Source organism: Ambystoma mexicanum, chromosome 3p (assembly GCF_040938575.1).
Source record: "Ambystoma mexicanum isolate Mex_15411 chromosome 3p, UKY_AmexF1_1, whole genome shotgun sequence".
Lineage (NCBI taxonomy): Eukaryota > Metazoa > Chordata > Amphibia > Caudata > Ambystomatidae > Ambystoma > Ambystoma mexicanum.
This window is the reverse complement of record NC_090925.1, coordinates 444,324,780-444,348,289: the sequence shown is the minus strand read 5'-3', so window position 1 is coordinate 444,348,289 and position 23,510 is coordinate 444,324,780.

Below are 23,510 nucleotides of genomic sequence, written 5' to 3'. Positions count from 1 at the left end.
TGGCCAACAAAACAAAAAAAAGCAAGTGTAGCCTAGCAGCTTTTTTTAGTGCCCCCCCAGACCCCAGCAGCACCATCAAATCATAATTAAACAAAGTCAAAAATGGCCAACTGCCTTCGGACCAGCCCACCGTAAATGAATATCTGAAACAAATGGCAGGTAAAATAGAATAACTGATTCAGCATACTGAAAGGGCAATTGAGGTTGTCATTCTTCATTCCAGTGATCAGGAAAACATAATGCCACCCCTCCCTTCCCCAAATACTTCACTCTTGAACCTATCTCAGTGCCTCAGTGGTATCCCCAAAGCTATTGCCGTAGCATGGGACCCCACTAATGGGATGAGTTTTTGTGTCTGGAACCCCATCTAGGGGGATGCCGACCATCCACAGGGGATATGGGGGGCACTCTCCGAAACAAACCAGCTGCAATTTCTGTGAATTATTCTTTCCACTCAGCCTACAGTGATTTTAAAATACTGGAAGAGTTTTTGGATAACAAACTGGCTCCCGTCTTTTCCACCATTTCATCCCTCAAAAAGACACTGAGTATGTCACTCTGCATCATAGATGACGGAGTCAGAGGGATGCAAAATGACATCCAAGAACTCAAAGGTCTGGTGAATAGAAGAATTGGTCCTTTGGAATCTCTGGGCATAAGTCCTGCCCTTCCACTGCCAAGTACTGTCAATGCTATCCCTGTGAGAAACCACAGCTGTTGGCCATGTTAGCTCCTGGCCACAAACAACAGAACAGTAGCGAACTGGGGCCCCAAGAGTGACCTCTGCTGTTGGCTGTCACACAATATCCAAGAGCACAGGGCAATTGGCACAACAATTGGATTTTAATCTTCCGCCGCAGGGTGCACCACTGGTGGGAGTGATCACAGTACTGCCACGTTTGGACCAGGGCACTGTAGAGAGACCACAATCACCCTCATAAATAAAATATCCCAATGGATACACACACAACTCCCAGGATTAAGATTAACTCGAGAGGTATCCTGATGACACGTAAGATACCTTGGGTGGGGAAGGAACCTAAGTAGATGGAGGGGGACTGTGTGGTAGTCTCTATGACCGCTCTGGCCATGTTAGACAATCTGGTTACCTCCCGGCTCCCAGAGTGGTGGAGTCGCAAAACTACTGGTTCGACTAGTGCATTTTTCCCCTGACCGCCTTCTACTCACCCCAATTTGTGTCTAGTTTGCCACTGCAAAAGCCCATCTACCCCAATGTATGGGGAGTGTCTACAGCTCTGGTGGGCAGGAGAGAGGATGAAACACTGACTAGCAGGGGTGCTATACCTTTGGCAAACTGCTTTGAGGACCTTAGGGACATTGAAGAGACAGATTGACTCCCTGTCCCAAATGAGGTCACCCAAGTGGCAGCAGAGTGGGCTGTGTGGAACAGAATATAACCAACAAATATCCAGCTCTCAACCTGAGTACAACAATGTCATTTCTGTCCTGCAACATAGCGGGTGCCCTCAATAAACTGTCAAATCCTGAGGTTGTCTCATTTATTAGTCATTACGTTATAATACTCCTCCCGGAGACATGGGCTCTTTCGCCATTCTCCTTGGATGGTTAAGTTTTTTCTAAATGCATTGCTGCAAAGAAGGGTGGAGGGGTTGTTGCAACGGTTGTGAGACCATATATGGAATAAAGGCACATTAACCATATACTAATGACACGTCAATCGTGAGGTTCGTTTCCCAAACAAGTCTGTTTTTTTTCAGAGTATCTCGATCGGCCGATCGGGTCTCAACACCTCACGGCGTGTGCTCACAAACACTGTGAGAGGAGAGGGAGCGAGCCGTCGATAAAGTAGTAATATATATATACATATACATCATCATTACATCATCATTGAACAGCATTATTCGGTCGACCCATATACATGACGTGCAGGCTAGGGTTCAGTAATTGACAGTTAGGCATTTAACTTCATTCAGTTTAAACATTTGCTATTTCTAGCTGAGGTTTGCAGAGATAGCTTACTGTTTTGGGGAACACAGGGCACTGGCACGGGGAAGGATATTATGTTCTAGCAGGGAGACATTCCAGCAATGTTATCTGGTTGCTGCGCTCATGCGCTAAGGGTCAGACAGTTCTGAAGCAGAGAAATAACATCCTCCATGAAGGAGCACCGTTAGTTGCATATCATTCTCATTTAACTGCCTTTTACAACAGCATTTGCAAGACAGTCTGGCGCCTGGGCCTCCGATTAGCTGCGGTTCTTCTACAGCTTTAAGGCTTTACCAAATAATAAAACAATGTATTTCTGCAGGGTTTCACTTTCCTGTCTATGTTAGTATTCAGAGTACAAGCTAGTAGTCAATGCACTGACAGCTGTCCAACTTATACTGCATAATTGCACATCTAATTCATATTATTTAGGCCATTGCACCTTAGCAAGCATTACATCCTTCCTAGTACTAGGAAGCATTTGTATGGTACGGCTTCTACCTATCCAATTATAGTGATAGCTACGCTATATGTTAAGTTTACTCAGCATCTATTGCATAATGGCCATATCCTCACTCCGGGTCACTAGCAATCAGGACTGTCAAACCGAGGTCCCACCTTGCGAACCAGTACTTATCCCACCCAATACGACAGATATAGTCATAAATAACCCTGCCCACATTTGCTCTAAGCACCATGCTGTGTCGGGACCAGCAGCATGTGCCTCCCAGCCTACCTAGACCAATGACAGAAATAACAAACTACGTGCCAGACTCAACAAACTACATGAGTTGCCTAGAAGACTTCTCCATGCTACAAAACGTGAAACTAAATGCCAATATAATAGGGAATGCAATGTTCCCAATTTTGTTCCTACCCCTCCAGCTGCAACAAATTCTCAAACCCCTAAAGCTAAGACTAAGTCTAGTGCTAAAAGCACACCAAATTGTGCACATTTCAAAGTGGAAATGGTGGCTCATTCTTACAAAGAAGCGCTCCTTTATGTGAGATCATTAGTTGCCCACGCCCTTGACATAGCAGACCTAATTACTGAAGCTAACTTGGACTTCATGGCCATAACCGAGACCTGGCTACATAAGGCAGCAGGACTGTCACTTATGCTAGCCATCCCTGATGTTTGTACTATATCTAGGCAAGACAGAGAGGGCACCCTTGGATGCCGAATTGCTATTATATCCAAAACGAATTTATCATTAGGGCTAGCCCCCACCCACACCTTACAATCCTATGAAGCCCTCACGGCTAAACTCCCCATAAACAACACCCAATCACTAACGATTCATCTAATTTACATACCACCAGGTCCGCTTGGGAACTTTGAGGAGGATCTCCACAACCTACTATCCAACAATGTCAAAATTACCTCACAACTGTTGGTAATAAGGGACTTTAACCTAGGCTTTAACAACCAAGCGGACGTTCACACTTTAACCATTACCAACACTCTAAACTCATTAGCATTATCCCAGAAAGTTAACAATTCCACCCACCTGAAGGGTAGAATATTAGACTGGGTCACCGATTCTAAATGTACAGCCGCCATCTCTTCCATTATGCCATTACCCTGGACCGACCACTCACTGGTGTCCTTCAATCTCCTAACCACCCGACCACCAATCACAGCTCTACCCACGGCACCATCATGCCTAACTAGAAACAAGAAGAACATGACAGTGGATAATATAATCCCTGCTATCCTCCCAACATTAAATACTCTGCCCGACGACCTAGACCCTAGTGTACTAGTTCTCAAATACAATAAAATCATGCTTGACACTACGGACAACATTGCCCCACTCAAACTGCAAACAAGTAAACCGAAGGCCCACTTAAATAAATGGTTTAAGGCACTGCGCCTATCAAAGATAAAATGTGAATCTGCCTGGAAACTTTGCCCAACTGATGAAAGCAAGGCGAACCTAACCTCTATCTCTAGCCACTATAGAAATTAAGTTTGCTTGGCAAAGCGGAACTCTTATAATGACCGCATTGCCAATTCTAATTCAAGTATGAGGGAACTTTTTTCCATATTGAAAGAACTTGAGTCACCTATTGCCACACCAGATACTTGCACCAAGGATCAAACTTGGTGTACAGATATCCAACACACACTAGCAACCAAAATAAACACCCTCCAAAATAAAATACAACTAAAAAAAGACTCTCTAAACCTTCCTAATCTGCCCAAGCCATAACCTAATGCTACCCCCAACAACAAGACTAACACATTCTCCTTTACCAAAACAACTACTAAAGAGGTAGAGAAAATCATCCTCTCCCTTAAACCCTCCAATTGTAAAAGTGATACCTTCCATGCACAGGTAATAAAAGACGCTGCCAGAGATCTATCACCTTTCATCTCCAAACTCATTAATGCCTCTTTCTCCACAGGCAACATCCCTGCCAACTTAAAACAAACTTGGGTGCTCCCACTTCACAAGAAGCAGACCCTTGACCCTCTCATCCCTACTAATTACTGCACGATTATCACGGTACCATTCTTACTGAAGATATTGGACGAAGTGGCTTACACACGATTCAAAAACACCTCAAACTACATAAGTTACTAGGAGCCAGACAAACATGGCTTCTGTACACTACATGGTACTGAAACAGCCCTCATCGATTTAAAGACCCAAATAGATGAACTGAGAGATCAGGGAAAGACTGCACTCCCCCTCTTACTTGATCTCTCATCTGCTTTTGACCTTGTGGACCACAAGGTCCTCTGTAGACATCTGGACACTGCTGCCCATTTCTCCACCCAGGCCATTAGATGGATAGAATCCTTTCTGAGCGACTCGATTTCTGTAATGCCCTTTACAGCAGTGCAAACAAAGCCATTACCCAAAGACTACAAACCTTACAAAATAATGCCCTTATAGCTGCACTTGGCATAAATAAAAGAGAGCATATCTCCTCTATTAGACACCAACACAAATGGCTCTCTATTGATAACAAAATCCATCTGAAAATGATCTCCTTGACCCACAAAGCCCTTAAGAATGCTGCTCCTAGTTACCAGATGGACAAAATCAAGAGAAAAATATCTACCAGACCGACAAGAACTGCCAACTCTAATTGCCTGGTAGTACCAAGATTCAAACTTGCCAAAATTGGCAGCATTAGCTTCCCAGTGATAGCTGCTAAACTTTGGAATGCTCTGCCACGCAACCTGAGAGCAGACCAACCCTTCTCACACTTCAGAAGGAATTTCATCAAACACATCGACTCTAATAACTTGTAGATACCCATATATCTCTAGCCTAACTGGTTAGTATTGATGCATTATTAGAAAAAAATCAATTTATGTATATAATTCTGACATTGCCTGTAAAATTGACTGTACATTATATATTATCCCCTTGTAATTATCTACACCTGTATATATGTAAACTGTACATTTCTATTACTAGATTCCTGTAACATTGTAAGCTTTGCATATTCTTTCTGTTGCGCCCGGTTACCTCTGGGTCTGGCACGCATTATAAATTAATAAACAAACAAACAAACAAACAAGCTATGGCCTTGCACCATGTGCGGGTCTGAAGCACAGAATATGTTTTGCAAAGCGTTACAAAAAAAGAAAATGGCAGACAATTACAAAATGGATTCCCACTGGCCACATTCAGTCGTCATGGTTCGTGGTGTTCGTTACATGATGCAATTTGCTTACGGCCAACATTCATACATTCATTACGTGCCATTCGTGCTGTGCGATTACATTAAAGTTTAACAAAGTGGCATGGCAATTTTGCTTAAGTCCTCACTTAACCTGGCACTAACTATCAGGGAAACTAATAAGTGACCCTACAGTGCATTAGAGTGCTCCCCGAATATGGCAGAGAATTAATTCTGGTGAATTTTTATAATAGTCCACATATTCTTAACAAAGGTTGCCTGTGTGCCTTGAAGGATCTCACTGACTCAGAGTGCCCATCTGCAGGGAGTCAATATCCGCTATTAACAATGGGCAGAGATTTTAACTCCAAAACTGGGCAGTGGGATTGACAATGAGATGGTGGACCCTGGCAAAGATTTTGTCTATGGGATAGCACCGACCTAAATGACGGACAAAAGAACCTGTACTAGGGGCTTTCAGTTTAGCACTTGGTTCTTGGATTGGGCATTTGCTCCTTAAATGGCTGTGTTGGCTTGGACTGTCCAGGGGAAACCCACATATTATGGCACCCAGGGGACCTCTATAATAGATTACTTTTGTATCTATGCAAAGGACTGGCCAGACATTGTGGAGTTTCAGTTACTAGAAAATCTGCATAGTGATCATTACCCCTTGAGGCTGGTGTTAAAGGTTGGTCATCCTGTGGTGTCACACCCAATATTACCCTATCTGGATCACTGTGATATTAAACCCCTCTGCAAGCGCAGATTGAAGTGGGCCAAAATGGACCCAATGGCCACTCAGACCAAGGTGGTCACGCAAACATGGAATCAATCGCCTCCATACTCTCCCAGGAAGTGGATCCTAGGGTTATCATCATCAAATCGGGAATTTCTTAACAGACCATTTCCAGATGGACTTTAGAACAGGGAGAAATAACATCCAGAGCTGGTTTCATGAATCCTGCTGTGAAGCCCAGTATAATCTAAAGGAGCTTTTACGGACAAAGGATAGCACCAGAGGAGAGATAATCAGTGCTTGTGCATGTTATAAAACTACTCTGGCAAAAAAGGAAAACTTATCTAGAAAAATGTGCATGGGAAGAGCTCCTCCAGGCGGTATCTTTCCAAGGGACACCAAAACATTCTGGGAGTTTGTGGTAGATGGGCCTACCTTCAAAGGAGCCAGGACACATACAGAGAATAATGTGAGTGTGAAAGCCTGGTCTGACCGCTTCAGATCTCTATATAAAGCAGAGGCATTCATGGGGTTCAATGGGAACGTGGTACCACCTTATATGTAACCGTGAAGGAGGGCCAGGTGGCTGTGAATAAACAACAACATAATTGTGCATCAGGTGTAAATGCAATTCCAGCAGACCTATTCAGGGGTGAATGAGACATCCTATTCAGGGGTGAACGAGACATGTGGGCCCCTTTGCTGACCAGATGTTTCAACGCCTTCCTTGAACTTGGTGAATTTCCACCTTCTTGGCGTCAGGCAATAATTTACCCCATTTTTAAAAAAGGGCACCCAGGAAGCCCACTTTCATACAGGCCCATCTCATTGTTAGACACCACATTTAAAAATTTGGCCGGGCGGTTCTGGAGCACCTAGAACAGTGGATCACAGATAAAAAGGTGCTCACAGATATACAGTATGGTTTCTGCCCAGGACTGGGGATTCAAGACCAGGCCTTAAATCTGTATTTGGTGGGTAGAACATCCATTTTTGTTAGGGCCGAACCACTCTACCTGATGTTCATGGATCTGAGTACAGCATTCGAAAAAAGGTGGACAAGGTTCTGCTGTGGAATGTGCTCAGGTCCATGGGATGCCTGGAGGAGTTGGTAAAGGTGGTGCAGATTATCCATGAAAACCTCTCGGCCTGTGTTAGACTTGGGGAACAAGGTCAGTATACAGACTGTTTTGGAGTTGCCCTGGGTGTCCGACAAGGGTTTGTGGTTGCACCTGTGCTATTTGCTCTTTATATCAATGTCGTCTATTGGGCGCTGGTGGGTGGGCTACCGCTCCCAGTATTGGGTTATGCGGATGATATGGTTTTAATTCGCCGGACCCCTATAGCCTGACAACAATTGGTGGACACTTATATTCGGTTCATGTCAAGTCTTAAGCTATCAGTGAACTCCAAGAAATCTGCAGTAATGGCTTGCTCGGGTAGAGATGGTAGATTTCTAAAGAAGCATACAATTTGGATTGGTGGTGAACCAATACCCAGGGTTGCAAATTTTGATTAGCTAGAAGTGACTTTTAGCGTAAATTGGCGGGCGTCAAACCACATAGAGAAATAGTGCCTGAGAATGAGGCAGGCTCTCAGGGGTCTTTCCCGATTCCAGAATATTTGTTCGGGACAACCAATCAAGATGGTCTTGGAAGTGTACAGAGCACAAACTACGAGGCTTCCCTGTGGGGCATGGAGAAGGTCACCCAAATTGAATCTGTTGAAAACACCTTTCTTAAAAAATTGTTAGGCTTACCAAGTTCTGCAGCAAATTTTGCCATACACTTGGAACTTGGCAGCCATCACATTGGTGATGAGTGGCAGATGGCCACCTTGTCTCAATGGTTGGCAGTGTGGTTGAACCCAAACACAGCCCTAAAACACACAATTGTAAAAGCTCTCTTTAAATTCAAAATTCCATGGTTATTGTACATATCCAAATGTATTCCTTTGTTGAATGCCCAACATTTGCTATGTCCTCTTACCTTGTTGTCACAAACTACAGCGAAAAAGTATAAGCAATTGTTTAATGGTATCCTTATGTCGAATAGAGAAACCATGGTGCTCAGGGTCGAGGCAAATAGAAAGCACATGCTTATCTCAGCCGCATAAGGTGTTCAGTCAAATCTGTTTCAAAGTCATAGACCCTCTGACTGCCGAGCATTGATGCGGGCAACGCTTTAATTCTTCATTGCAGATGTCTCGCACGCAGAGCTGGTTAAGTACAGATCAGTGCCCAGCCTGACCGATTTGGCTCTGGCCCGAAGAAGACCTTTTGTCCTTTTTAATGTTTTGTCCGGCTCACCATGATATCAGAAAAAGGACTATTGCACCTCTGCTCAGAACCGCAGGCTTCATTCAGGTAAGACCTGCCCTCATATACTTGTTCCGAGCAGAGATCACTCCTGTGGCTTGGGGCTGTGTAGAGTTAATAAGAAAAGCTGGGCACCGGCGGAAGAAACTGGTTGCAGTTTGATATGAACACATGCATTTTTTATCATGTCTGTTTTTAATGTTATTTTATTGTATTGTATGAATTTAGATTTATAAGGAATTGTCTTTTTAGCATTATTGAGTGTTGTTATGTTTTTTCTGCAATGTCTGTAATATGGTCTATGGATTTACTTCTGAATAAACCTTTTTGATGATGATGAATGGGCACCTGCTTGATGCCATAGGCGGAGGCTGCAGTAGGGTAGAATAAAGGACACAGAATGGTTTATTTGGATGGTTGTTTAGGAATGAGCTAAGCAAGTCCACTGGCCATTCATGGAGCATCCTAATGAGGATGGAATGCCTCACTGTGTGAAAAGCAGATGAGATATCAAGGAGGATGAAGACAGCAGGGATTATGAAATGATGGATGCTACCATTTATTCAATCCACACTGGTGTCCATGGACTTCCCCAACAACAACCTCATGGGAGTCAGTTTGTGGGGGGGCAAACTTGTCAAGCAGTTTCCCCAGGAAGGTGGTGAAAGTATTGTGGCAGTAGTTTCCTGGTCAGGGAGGCTCTGCATATGGCATAGTAAGGATGGTGCCCACAAGAGAGTGCTTGATGGAGGATGGAAACTAAACAGCAGGAAAGGGGTGGTTGTAGAGATCAGCAAGAGCAGTTGCCAGAGTGGAGATGATGACATTGATGGTTCTGTAGGAACACCGGCACACCAGTTAGGATGACACGTTAATGGAGTTGTCAACTCTGGTGACTACTTCAGGGGAGACATGAGTGATTGAGAAGAATGAGGAATGATGAGGGCGAGTGGTAACGGGGGGCAGAGGTGCAGAGGTTTGTGTTTGAAGAGCCTGTCACAAGTAGGTTTAGTCAGTCATGTGTATTTTCAAAACATATGGGATGCAAGCTCATTCCAATGGTACTGTGAAGGGGCCTTTGCAGAATATACAGTGGATGGGATACTGAAATACTCACCTCTTGCACCTCCGCCAGAACCATGCTTGATGTCACAATGTACTGCTGCACAACGAGGGAGATGCAATGGAAGACATAAGCAGGCAACAAAAAGCAATTTGATACATAAATCAACGATAAAACCATGCTAAAAGTACACTGTTAACCACAAGACAATGGTCAATGCAGACCTCATTGTCACAGCATACCATTGGTCAAATACTGCATTGATTCAAATGCAGCAGTACCATGCACCCAGCAGCGTTGCACTAGGAGCTGCAAACACCATGGTGCATCATGCATGGGAAATTGATGAGAAAGCACAAACAACACTAACCCTAATGTGCTGATAAACAACATATCCCCAAAAAAATTAAATTAACGCATTAAACTGCTGCTGCACACCGTAATAGTTGATCCATAATCTAGACAGGCCAAATATGACATACAGCCATAATCCCAAAAACCCTGCTAGGGATCTGAAGTGTCACTCATTACACATGATAAAAGTTCCATGAGACACGCCTCAGCCCAACCATCAGCACCTGGTACAGGCCACAAACAGTTGAACATGCTACCCACTCCCAAACAACCATGAAAGCCCCACACTGTTAGAATGCACAGTTTTCATAATCAGTGAACAGTGGCCCCAGCAATCCATCTGAAGAACATGGCCATACCCATCATTAGAAGAACCCCTTGTGAAACATGCCCCCCTTAAGAAGTAGAGCTGGGGCACAAACTAAGTCAATCTAAAGTCAACACACACAGTGCCACACTCCCATGCAAATATCACACATGTGTCAGCAAATGCCATTCACTTAACTGTCCAGGGAATCCACCTGCCTTGCATACGATGCACACCATCAGGAGACGCTTCCCCTAAATTGAATACGATGCATAGTAACAGCAGAAACAACATGCACATACATGATAACACATGATTACCTAAAGAAAATATGCAGATACCACCCACTGCAGGAGCAACACAGGGTGCAACAGGGTGAATGGAAAACGATAGTGATTATCCCAGGAGTACAGTGTACCACAACAGAGAGATGGAGAGAGAGTGACACAGAGAGGGAAACCCAAGGAAATGCTGATCAAGGAGTACACTGCCTGGTCTTCAAATGTACAATGGCATGCTGTACAGGACACTGGAGGTGCGCCCATAGAGGAATACACATAGGAAGGTAACACATTGACATGAGCACCACTTAAATTACCATACCGTCATGTCAGCATTCAAAGGACATATAAGATAAGCAAGACATGCAGCACACATGCACACCAATGATGCATGCTCAACACGCAAGACAGTGCCAAAGCTTACCTGCTGACTGTGCCAGCATGGTGTCAATCCTGCATCACCTTCAACTGGAACTGTTTTTCCTAATCAGGTCCAAAAAGGACAGTGCCTGGTGGAAGGCATGGTGAGCATGGACGTGAACGGGCGCAGGGTGTCTCCCCCGGGACAGCTGTCACCGCCACATTACGGATTACCGAAAAAACATGGGAAAAGACATTAAAACAGCCATTGTGAAGTACCATTGACACAGCACACATGTGCAATGGAAGACCTAACCCATAATTACCTGAACATGTCATCCTGTGCACCACCATGCAAACATGCTAGTTGACTTCACTATGCATACCTGCATGTACACCACTGTGCAAGTTTCGCCCTCAAGGGAAATAAAGTAAAAATGAACAAAAATTAAAACCAGGAAAGGGCAAATCAAAATAAACAATGCCACAATCCGGGCCTGGGGGTGTACAGAAAGAAAGAAAAAAATGTCCACCGTGGACTGGGGGGTGGGGAGAGGCGGTCCACCCAAGAGGGGGAGAGGTAGGGTTCATGTCAACTTCCAAATAGTTGGATGTTGAAAAAAAATCAATTTCCTTCACAGGCTCATGGACCACACGGCTATGTTGGACCAGGAGGCATGTCTCTGCTGGCATCACCTTCCTGGGTAGAATCTGAAACTGGTAGTGGTGCCTTAGGCTCACCACGCAGTGCCCAGACCTGGTCCTCAGTGGCAGCGGCCGGGCGTGACACTGATGAATGTACCAGCACAATGAGGTTTGGAGCTCACCATGCAGTTCCTCTGAGATGGTCTCACTAAATAGTTGCCTCTCCTGTTTGTGCAGCCTCCTGCGGCTTCCTCTTCCTCTTTGAGTGAAGCTCTGAGGGCAACAACTCTTGCCTTAGGGCTTCCCTGTGGGCCTGACCGTCTGCAAGCAGGGATGCCTGCAGAGACCTCAGATCGGCCCATCAGCTCCTGATGTTGGCCTTCATGTGTAGCCTGTGTGAGTGGTATATGGACCGCAATGCCTGCAGCTGGTGCTCCACCTGTGTTGCTGCTGGGATCATGGAACTGACTAACCTATCCATGCTCTCAGCCAAAATATCATAGGCAGCAACCTGTTGTTGTGCAGTACGCAACATCGACTGCTCCCACACTGTCTGCCCTGTCTGCACACATCCCCCATGTTTGCAGGGCCATGCCTACCTGACCCAAGGGAGCATGACCCTTGCTGTGATGCCACTATCGCTGACTGTAGGACTGCATCCCTCCCTCGGACATCTGGCTCAGGACCAGAACCCAATACTTGGGAGCGTGGCCTTGCAGCCGTAACCACCACAGAATGTTGTGACAGCACTGACTGGCCTTGAGAAGGCACCTGACCCCAGCTGACTCACAGGCCCCACCTTCTCCAACAATTGGTGCACTCACCTCTGACAGCATTGAGGATTGGACATACGGTTCAGCAACAGAGCTACTGAGTTCATAAGAGTCTGTGTCATATCTGGACACTGCTAGGATAGTCTGTAGCACCAGTGGATTGTCCTGGGCTTCCACACCACGTCCTCCACTGGTGGTCTGGACCTGGACCGGCACAGACTCTTGTTCCTCCCCTTTCTCCTCCTCTGCATCTGGTGCCTCATCACCTGCACAAAGACATATAAAGACATGAGGATTCATTAATTTTGTTGACAGTAAACATCAGTATCACACCGCTGTCCTGCAACACAATGCCTGGCATATCACCATGATAGAAATCGCATATGCACACTATGAACATTAAGCTATCTGATCATGGCGTATGCAGACTTGCAATAACATTCCATGTTCCTGCCCCTGTAGCCAGTGGACACATTGCCAACATACATGGTTCTCTGAAAGCACATTCTGGCCCATGGCACAGCAAACTATTGACAAATACATGCAAAAAGGGCATGGCTATGTGTCTCTGTAACATGCTATTACATTACACGTCAACTGATACACACATATTCACATCCAAGGGCACATCAATAACATGCCACACCACTGTTAAACTGGCACAGGGACTGCACACAATGTGGCCATGGGCTGAGTGTGGAGTCCCAGTTGGAGTATGACTGTAAGAGTCACACCTAGACAAGTTGTGTGATGCGTAGTGAGTAATTACATGCACTCGGAGATAGGAAGAAAGGACAGTGACACACAAGAGGGACAGGGTCATGGACCCATGAAGTGTGTGCTGAGTGTGGGAGGTAACAGGGATGAATCCTCACAAATATTAGACACCGGGGTCATTGCCATAGCTGCAGCGGGGATATGCACAGTGCTGGAAAATGCAATGTCACTCTTGGCACACTGTGAGGCCTGCTGGTAGTCTTCATGGAAGTTATCTGTAGCATGGAACCACCTACGTACAAGTGTGATTGGGCAATCTACACCATGGAGCACATGATATGTAACACATGCTTCAGACACAAACACTTGTCTAGCAGAGCAGAGTCACTGACATCACTGATGCAACTAACTAGATGGCACATTGTGGTAGCATGTTGAAAATGTTGGTTGTGTATGCTGGTGGTGGATGACTACTGTCACAATGCCATGAGCAACGGATGTACGACACATGGTTTGTATCCACTCTAGAGTACACTGGGCATGAGTCAGTACACCATGACATGGTTCAGCCAGGGCAGTCATTCAAATGCAGGCAGAAGTGCAACACAATCATACATCTTGGTTTTGTCTTGCTACACGTATTGCACAAGCTTAGTCTCTCACCGGATGTGCGCTCATAATCTGGCAGGTCTTCCACGCCTTGCACCTGTTCCATATGAATGAACTGGTTCATAGCCTGTTCATGTGGGTTGAGCTCCTCCTCTGGTGACCCCCATCCAGTTGTCATGGCAGAGGTGAGGTTGGCACCCAGCTTGGACTTGGTACGATGGTTGAGGTCATTCCACCACTTCATGACTTGAGAAGCAGTGCACTTCTCATACCCCAAGGCGTTTATCTCATCCATCACTTGCTGGGAATGCACCATATGCTGGGCAGGTGTATGTGTGCTCCCTTGTTACAGGCACTTGTCACAGTGGTGATTGGCCACGTAGTCCACGAGGATCTGGAATTCTTTATCATTGAAGTTCCTCTTCCTCAACGAGTCGGTGTCCTGTGCGGTGCCATGTGGTTGAGCCTCTTCCTGCTGTGCAGGCTTTGCCTTCTTGGCACTTAGTGCTGACCCTGTGTGGCTGGGACCACTAAGGGCAACAGATCCTAGACCACTAGTGGCCTGGGCCATGGCATCTACCACTGATGCAGGGACAGCAGCTTTCACTGCACATCCCTTAGCCTTCTGGGGTGGGACATCAACTTCCACTGCCCATCCCTGAACCCTTGGGGGGGGGAGCAGCTTTCGATGCAGGTCCCTGACCCTCGAGGGGACAGCAGCTTTCACTGTATGTCCCTTACCCTTCTGAACAGGGACAGCAGTTCCACTGCAGGTCTCTGACCCTGGGGGAGGGGAGGGCTGCAGCTTCCATTGAAGGTCCCTAACCCTTGGGGTGGAGACAGGAGCTTTCACCTCACTGCACGTCCTTTACCCTTCTGGACAGGGACAGCCCCCGACCCCGGGGTGGGCAGCAGCTTCCACTGCATGTTCCCGACCCCGGCCACCTCTGCCACATTTCCCTCTTGGGGCCTTTCCACTCATGGTCCAGGAGGACTTGAACAATGGAAGGCGCTCCAAGCAATTGTCCTGGGTAATTTGAGTGAGGGGGCAGTGTATGTGAAGGAAAATGTACTTCAGTGGTCCAGCAAGGCTCAACAGTACCCCTGGTGACAAAAATACGGGACACGTAATTGCACATGCGAGATGTCGATAGCTTCTGTAAAAGAAAAAGCATTACGTGATACGCAGTGGCACCCAGCAACACAAAAAATATGTACGTGAAGCCCGGAAAGCTACTGTAATGGTAAGAATGGAGGTACGCGATACACTGGGGCACCCAGAGTATGAAAAGTGTGTACTCGACTCACTGTTATCCGAGGAACAAACAATAGTAGACGCGGGTATGTGTGGAGGCAAATCAACCACCAAAATAAGAAGTTAATTCTGTCCCAGGAGTGAACGAATTGTGTGGCTCCCCAAAAATCACAGTAATCCACTTGACCGTCTACTCCCTTGCACATACGGGCGGATTTGCTTCTACGCGTACTTCTATATCCCCGATTGTGGTGTACTGAACGCCAGCACACAGGACGTGTTATGAAAGTTACGTGCTGAGGACCTTTCCTCGGATTTCAAGTGTCCATGCTAATTTCGAACCTGCAAAGTAAATGTCAACCTGTTTCCAGCTGCCCACGTGTTAGAAACAGAAGACCCATGCTCCTGCCTACAAGCCTTTAAACCTGCCTCCAACTGCCCTGAGCTGCCTCCTATGAGCCATCTGCTGCTGCCTGCCTAGTGTATGTGCCTGCTTCCCACCTGTGCTGCATTTTGGGTGCCTGCTGTCCAGCCATTGCCAGTGCTCCTGTCCTCGGCCCTGTGACCAGCTCAGCTGATTCAACAGAGTCCCAACATGCCATAACATCACCACCGCTCTGCAGCCTGTCTCCAGGACCACATTGCCCACCCACACCTGCCTCTGGGGTTGCGATGTCAGCACCATAATCTTCTGACCAGAGTGGCAACCTCATGGCAGAGAGGTAGAGGGCTGTCAACTTCACTGCCAGGGAAGTTGACATCGTGGTGGAGCAGGTCCTGGGGAATTATGATTCCCTCTTGAACCCAGCAATGCAACGCGGCAACGATGGACATTACCGGATCTGGGACAGGATAAGGGATGCCATCAACGCAGGGGGGAGGCTTCCCTTTCCTTCAAGAACGTGCACGAGCGCTGGAAGGACCTTAAATCCAGGACCCACGTCAAGGCCCTGTGCTTCCTTCGAGGCCAGTGCCATCGTAGAGGGGCGCAGGTGCCAGCTGAACATAACCAACAAGCGGGCCCTGGAGAAGTTTTACCCAGTGCTGCAGACCCAGGTCTGCGAGCTGCACCAACGTCTGGAGTCTTTTGGTGAGTATACATGTGCTGCTATGCTCCAGAGTGCATGTGCATGTTCCTGCATGTTGGGAAGGAGTACCTGAGGCTTTCAGCAGGTATGCCTCTGACGCAGATGTCTGCATGCATGCCCCAGGCAGTGTTCCTTATGTGTGCATTGAACGTATGTAATTATAATGAGATGTCATTTGCATTGTGTGTCGTACTGCTCCATTTCAGACTGTGCACGTGTTGTGTTACTTGTGTCTGAGATGTGCCGGTGTGACAAGTGAGACAGTTGAGATAGTGTTGGCCATGTCATGTGCATGCATGGTGTTAATGTGCATGTGTCAAAGATGGGAATGTGTGAGTGACCATCACTCATAGCTGGATGCAACACGTGCATTTCAATGTCTGTCGTAGTCATGTTGCGGGAGTACAGTTGACGGGACTCTGATGTGATTGCTCATCACACTGCTTGTGGGCTCTCAATTGCTGTGTGTGCATGACATGTGTATGAGCACATGATGCATATGTGTGTGTAGCATAAACAATGGATTGGTTGTGAGAGTGGCATGTACCCTGATGTGAATGTCTGTAGTGATGGACATGCATGTATGTGCTTGTATGTCGATTACATGTCCTTGTGTGTGGTGGTGGAGGATGATGGTCGTTCCCTTGACTAGTGAACTTCATGTGAACGTTTGTATTGCCACACACACATTGGTGCAGTACACTGATGTTTGTGCTCTGTGTCTCCTTTTTGACCGCTGCAGTGGAAGAAGAGGGTGGAAGCAGTGCTGTGGAGCATGGCAGCAGGGATTCCTCCACCAGTCAGTGGCGCAAGGCCCACCCACACCCCATGATAGCACATAATCGGGGAGTGAGGTGCTGGGTCTGCACAGGATCATCGGGCAATGCTGCTGGGGGTAAATCTAAGAGGGTGAAGGTGGGAGTGGATTCCTCAACAGTAGTGGGGACAACACAGGGGCCATCCAGTTCTGAAGATGCCGCAGAGTTATCCAGGTTGGCAGTAGTGGAGGGGGAGGCGGTGGCCGTAGAAACACAGCCCATGGGGTCAGGCAGTGGTGATGAGGTGGGTGTGACTACTGCAGTCCTGTCCCTGGGGCATGAGGATGTGCAGGCCACCCTTGCGGTGCCTGTGCAAACTCCTGTCCCTGGGCCAGCGGATGCAGCTGTATGCGCCTGCTGGCATCACTCAACCCAGACCCAGCCCCGGTGTGGTGAGGCGTGCAGCCATTATATGTATAGATGTGCGGGCTTCACATAGACTGCTTGCACATCATCACAGTGAGGTATGCCGTCTCCTCATGTGGCTCACAACATTCCTGGATCAGTTTGTGCTGCGTGGGCTGTTTAGTAATGTGAGCCCCTCCTCGTCTTCCTCCTCTGTGCACCACTCATCCTTCGGGGCGCCTTCCGGCCCACATACCACCAGAGCTCCTTGTGCACCAGTCTCACCCAGATTGCCAAGTCTGGTGGAGCAAACATCCCTGCCTGAGTTGGGAGTCAAGGGTCAACCAGCTGATGTGGTCACTGTGCCGATCCAGGCACAGACAGGAACCCCGGCAATGGAGGGACAGCATGCAACCACAAGCAGGGCACAGGCCGTACACCACGGGGTATCCGCATCAGCCCCGACGGTGTACACAAGAAGCAGGCATTGGGTGCTTTGGTAGCAGCAGACTCTAAGAAGGAGGCTATTTTTCTCAGGGCCAACCATCAACAGGGGGCAGGTACATTGCGTGAGGCAGGATGCAAACATGGAACTCAGAACAAGGATCTCTTCCGGGTTCATGCTCTATAGGCATCGAATAGGAGCAGAGAGGCAGCTGGCTCAGGAGGCAAGGGTAATGATGGTCAGGCCGGAAGTTGCACTGCATCGAGCATGGAGGTGGGCTGCCATCCCAGAGACAACTTGCAGGGAGGCAGAGGGGATGGAGAGACATTTGCTGGAGGCCCTGCAAGCTCACCAGGAAACAACAGAGGCCCACAGTGGACACAGCACTGGATGATGCTGTGCTGGAGAGTCTAAGAAATATTGGTGAAGAGGAGATGGACTAGCCCACTGCCTGTGTATATAGTTATTTAGGTGTAGGTTTCTTTTCTACTTTTCTGATTTTCACCAGACTATTCAAACATTCCTTCCTCTTTTTATACTGTATATAGTTGTTTAGGTGTAGGTTTCCTTTTATTATTTTGTGTTTCACCAGACTTTTAAGACATTCCTTCCCGTTTTTAATTGTATATAGTTATTTAGGAATTAGTTTTTTAGTAAATTTCCATGGACAGCTTTATTTTTTGTTTTCAAGTTTATGATCTAAATATTTGTTGATAATATATCATTTTGTTTGTTCAATTCCTCGCTTCTTGCTGTTCATTTGGGCCTGGGCATGTTTGTTAGTTCTATTTTGATGCAGTGCTTCTCTCCATTGGGAGTCCTGTGTCTGGTTGCGTACATGCTTGTTTGTTGATGTTGCTGGAGTGGTTGGCAATTGCAGGATGCACATGTGGCTGACAGGTGGTGGTGTGTCAACTAGACATATGGGTGTGCATTGTCTAATTGTATTTCCTTTGACCTGTGCTGCATCACTTTGTTTTTAGCTTCACTGTGGTTGGGATGGAGGGAGGTGGGCTGACTGTGGGAGTGTTCCATGGTCACCGTCATAGCACATGACTTTGTTATTGATGTGTGAAACACATGTCATGCATACACCTTCAGCGGCATGTGGTATCTCAGAATGCCTTCTCTCAGGTGTTGGTCAACCTCTACCACTGGAATGCAGTAGTGGCACATTTATGATATTCTGCAGTGGCTGCACAATTCACCAGTCTCTGTGAGTCATGCACTCTCTGAGTGCCATATCCATCACCCATGCCTGGAGAGGTCATGTGATTGATACCCAGTCATGCTCAGGCTGTGACACGCCTGCCCAATGTTTGTGGATGTAGCACACATCGTTGGCATTTTTGCTTCAGTCATGGTGTCCTGAATTGGCGAAGCCTCCCGAGCCTCCTCCTCACCTCTTCCTTCAGAAAAGCTGTCTCTGGATTCAGACTGTTCTTTCCATCTTGACTTCTTTGCTTCCTTAGTTTTCTTTTCCTTGGTCTTCTTTTCTTTTTTCTTGTGCAAGTAGGGTCAATAACACCTCAGATATTGTTCCAAGTTAGCTTTAAGAAGCTTGGTTTGGCCATTACTCTGGGGATGATACCCAGAAGAAAATGCTCTTTGTATGCCTAGCGGAGTACAGAGGGAAGCCCAGAATTTAGAGGAAAATTGGGTACCCCTGTCTGATACCATAGTCTTAGGAATAGCATGAAATCTGATGATGTCCTTATGGAAAATCGAAGCGCTTTCCAGAGCAGATGGTAGCCCTGGGAGTAGGGAAAAGTGTGCCATCTTACTGTATGTGTACACAGTCACCAAAATAGCTGTACTTCCTCTAGAAGGAAGGAGATCCACTATAAAATCCATGGACACTTGTTCTCAGGGCCCGCAAGTTAATGTCTCTTGTTGCAGCAAACCTATAGGTCTGCCAGTGGCCCTTTTATTACCAGCACACACTGGACAAGAGGTCACATAGCTTCAAACATCCATACTCAAGGATGGCCACAAGAAGTTTCTTTTTACCAGGTCGTGTGTGCCCTTCTGTCCCCTATGTTCTGCCAAAGGGAGGTCATGGCACCAAGAGATGGCCTGTGTCTGTAGTGATTCTGTTGGGAGGTATAAAGCCGAACCGTAGTAGTAGAGTCTGTTCTTCAGGATGACTGGAAACCGCTGAAGGGTGGATGTCCTTGTATTCCTTATCCCATCCTGTAGCTTGTGTATTAGGGTGGGAAGAAGAGCGATAAATCTCTTGTCAGGAAGGAGCTTCTCATTGCAGGGATGAACTTCAGCGTTCTGTCCTGGACTTCTTGAAAGGGCATCAGCCAAGATATTTGCTGAACCTCGAATGTATGTTATGTCGAAATCATACTGCGAGAAGAAATAAGCCCAGCGGGCATGGCGGGAGTCAGGGGAGTTGCTAGGTCTGGAAAAGACCTGGGGCTAAGCTTATGTCGGAACTGTTGGGACTGGGGGCTAGCTAGTCTTTTGGCTGCAGCTCCTGAGATTCTATCCGGGGCTACAACCAAAAGATCAGGGGCTATAGCCCCCTTAGCCCCCCCCCTAGCAACGCCCCTGGCGGGAGTTGGTACATTCCATCTGCTGGAGAATCTTTACATTTCGATGGTCTGTACGAACCAACAAGGGGTGAGCTGCCCCCTGAAGTTGGTGTCTCTATTCTTCACAGGCCTGTTTTATTGCCAGTAGCACCTTCTCGAGAACAGAGTAATTGCGCTCACTGGTGTTGAGAGTCCTAGAGTAATAGGCAACTGGGTGTTCTGTGCATCAGTGCTTTTTGGAGGAGAGTTGCCCCTAATGCCCTATCAGAAGCATCTGTTTCCAGAATAAACTGTTGTGACTGATCTGGTTGAATTAGGATAGGAGCCATCATAAAGAGGGTCTTCAGTTGCTGGAAAGCCTTCAGTGCAGAATGGTTCATTTCAAACTTCACACCCTTGTTTAGTAGGGCTGTAATTGGTAATACTATGTGGGTCATTACGAGATTTGCAGTAAAAATCAGTTTTTACCGGCATGGAGGCAATACCGGGCCGATTACGAGAATGCGTGCACATTCGGAATGGCATGCCGGTATCGACAGTACCGGCTTGCCGCAAAAGTCCCTAAAACATCCCTTAGCGGCATCATTGAAAGCGCTAACAGCCCTTCCGCCTCTGCCCCCTCTAAATAACGGGCCCCGCATTAGCAGGCCCACTAATAGCGAGCCCGCTAATAGCGAGCTCGCTAATACCGGAACCGGAAGTAACATCATCGCCCCAGAACGGGAAATTGTGCCGTGGCCATCTTGAAAAACACAATCCATTGCCATCCTCGATACACAGGACCTAGATGCTAAAACCAACACCAGAACATCTACTACACCACCAGCACCATGCCAAAGGCAATTAAGAAAGGGGCATCCCGGCAGCACAAGGAGCGGTTCTCCGAGGATGAACTGAACATGCTCACGGACACTGAGAATTTCCATGGACAGCTTTATTTTTTGTTTGCAAGTTTATGATCTAAATATTTATTGATAATATATCATTTTATTTGTTCAATTCCTTGCTTCTTGCTGTTCATTTGGGTCTGGGCATGTTTGTTAGTTCTATTTTGACGCAGTGCTTCTCTCCATTGGGAGCCCTTTGTCTGGTTGTGTGCATGCTTGTTTGTTGATGTTGCTGGAATGGTTGGCAATGGCAGGATGCACATGTCTAGACGGATGGGTGTGCACTGTCTAATTGTATTTCCTTTGACCTGTGCTGCATCACTCTGTTTTTGGCTTCATTGTGGTTGGGGTGGAGGGAGGTGGGCTGACTGTGGGAGTGTTCCATGGTCACCATCATAGCACATGACTTTGTTATTGATGTGTGAAACACATGTCATGCATACACCTTCAGCAGCATGTGGTATCACAGAATGCCTTCTCTCAGGTGTTGGTCAACCTCTATCACTGGAATGCAGTATTGGCACATTTTTAATATTCCACAGTGGCTGCACAATTCACCAGTCTCTGTGAGTCATGCACTCTCTGAGTGCCATATCCATCACCCATGCCTAGACCGGTCATGTGATTGACACCCAGCTCACTGATAATCAGGCTGTGACATGCCTGCCCATTGTTTGTGGATGTAGCACACATCGTTGGTATGTTTGCTCCAGTCATGGTGTCCTGAATTGGCAAACCCTCCCGAGCCTCCTCCTCACCTCTTCCTTCAGAAGAGCTGTCTCGGGATTCAGGCTGTTCTTTCCTTCTTGACTTATTTTCTTCCTTAGTTTTCTTTTCCTTGGTCTTCTTTTCTTTTTTCTCGTGCAAGTAGGGTTAATAACACCTCAGATATTGTTCCAGTTAGCATTAAGAAGCTTGGTTTGGCCATTACACTGGGGGTGATACCCAGAGGAAAATGCTCTTTGTGTGCGTAGCTGAGTACAGAGAGAAACCCAGAATTTAGAGGTAAATTGGGTACCCCAGTACGATACCATAGTCTTAGGAATAGCATGCAATCTGATGATTCTGTAGTGATTCTGTGGGTGGTATAAAGCTGAACCGTAGTAGTAGAGTCTGTTCTTCAGGATGACTGGAAACCTCTGAAGGGTGGATGGTCTTGTATTCCTCATCCCATCCCGTAGCTTGTGTATGAAGGTGGGAAGAAGAGCAATAAATCTCTTGTCAGGAAGGAGCTTCTCATTGCAGGGATGAACTTCGGCGTTCTGTCCTGGCCTTCTTGAAAGGGCATCAGCTAAGATATTTGCTGAACCGGGAATGTATGTTATGTTGAAATCATACTGCGAGAAGTAATAAGCCCAGCGGGCATGGCGGGAGTGGAGTTGGTACATTCCATCTGCTGGAGTACCTTTAATTTCCTAAAGCCTGTACGAACAAACAAGGGGTGAAGTGCCCCGTGAAGTAGGTGTCTCTATTCTTCATAGGCCTGTTTTATTGCCAGTAACTCTTTCTCGAGAACAGAGTAATTGTGCTCACTGGTGGTGAGAGTCCTAGAGTAATAGGCAACTGGGTGTTCTTATGAGTCTGGTGCTTTTAGGAGGAGAGCCGCCCCTAATGCCCCATCAGATGCATCTGTTTCCATAATAAACTGTTGTGTCTGATCTGGTTGAATCATTTAGGAGCCATCATAAAGAGGGTCTTTTGTTGCTGGAAGGCCTTCTGTGCAGAATGGTTCATTTCAAACTTCACACCCTTGTTTAGTAGGGCTGTAATGGGTAATACTATGTGGGTAATTACAAGATTTGTGGTAAAAATTAGTTTTTACCGGCATGGGGGCAATACCGAGTCTGGGTAGCAATGACGCCGCTAACAGCGGCCGATTACGAGAATGCGTGCACGCGCGTAACGGCATGCCGGTATCAACAGTCCCGGCTTGCCATAAAAGTCCCTAAAACATCCCTTAGTGGCATCATTGAAAGCGCTGACAGCCCTTTCGCCTCCGCCCCCCTCTAAATAACAGGCCTGGCAATAGCAGGCCCACTAATAGGGAGCCCGCTAATAGCGAGCTCGGTAATACTGGAACCGGAAGCATCGTCATCGCGCCGGAACGGGAAATGGCGCGGCGGCCATCTTGAAAAACACAATCCATTGCCATCCTCGATACACAGGACCTGGAGCCTATAACCAACACCGGAACATCTACCAGACCACCAGCACCATGCCAAAGGCAATTAAGAAAGGGGCATCCCGGCAGCGCAAGGAGCAGTTCTCTGAGGATGAACTGAACATGCTTGCGGACAATCTGAGAATGCTGAGGTGGCCTTTGCCACAGACCGATAAAAGAGCAGCACAACTTA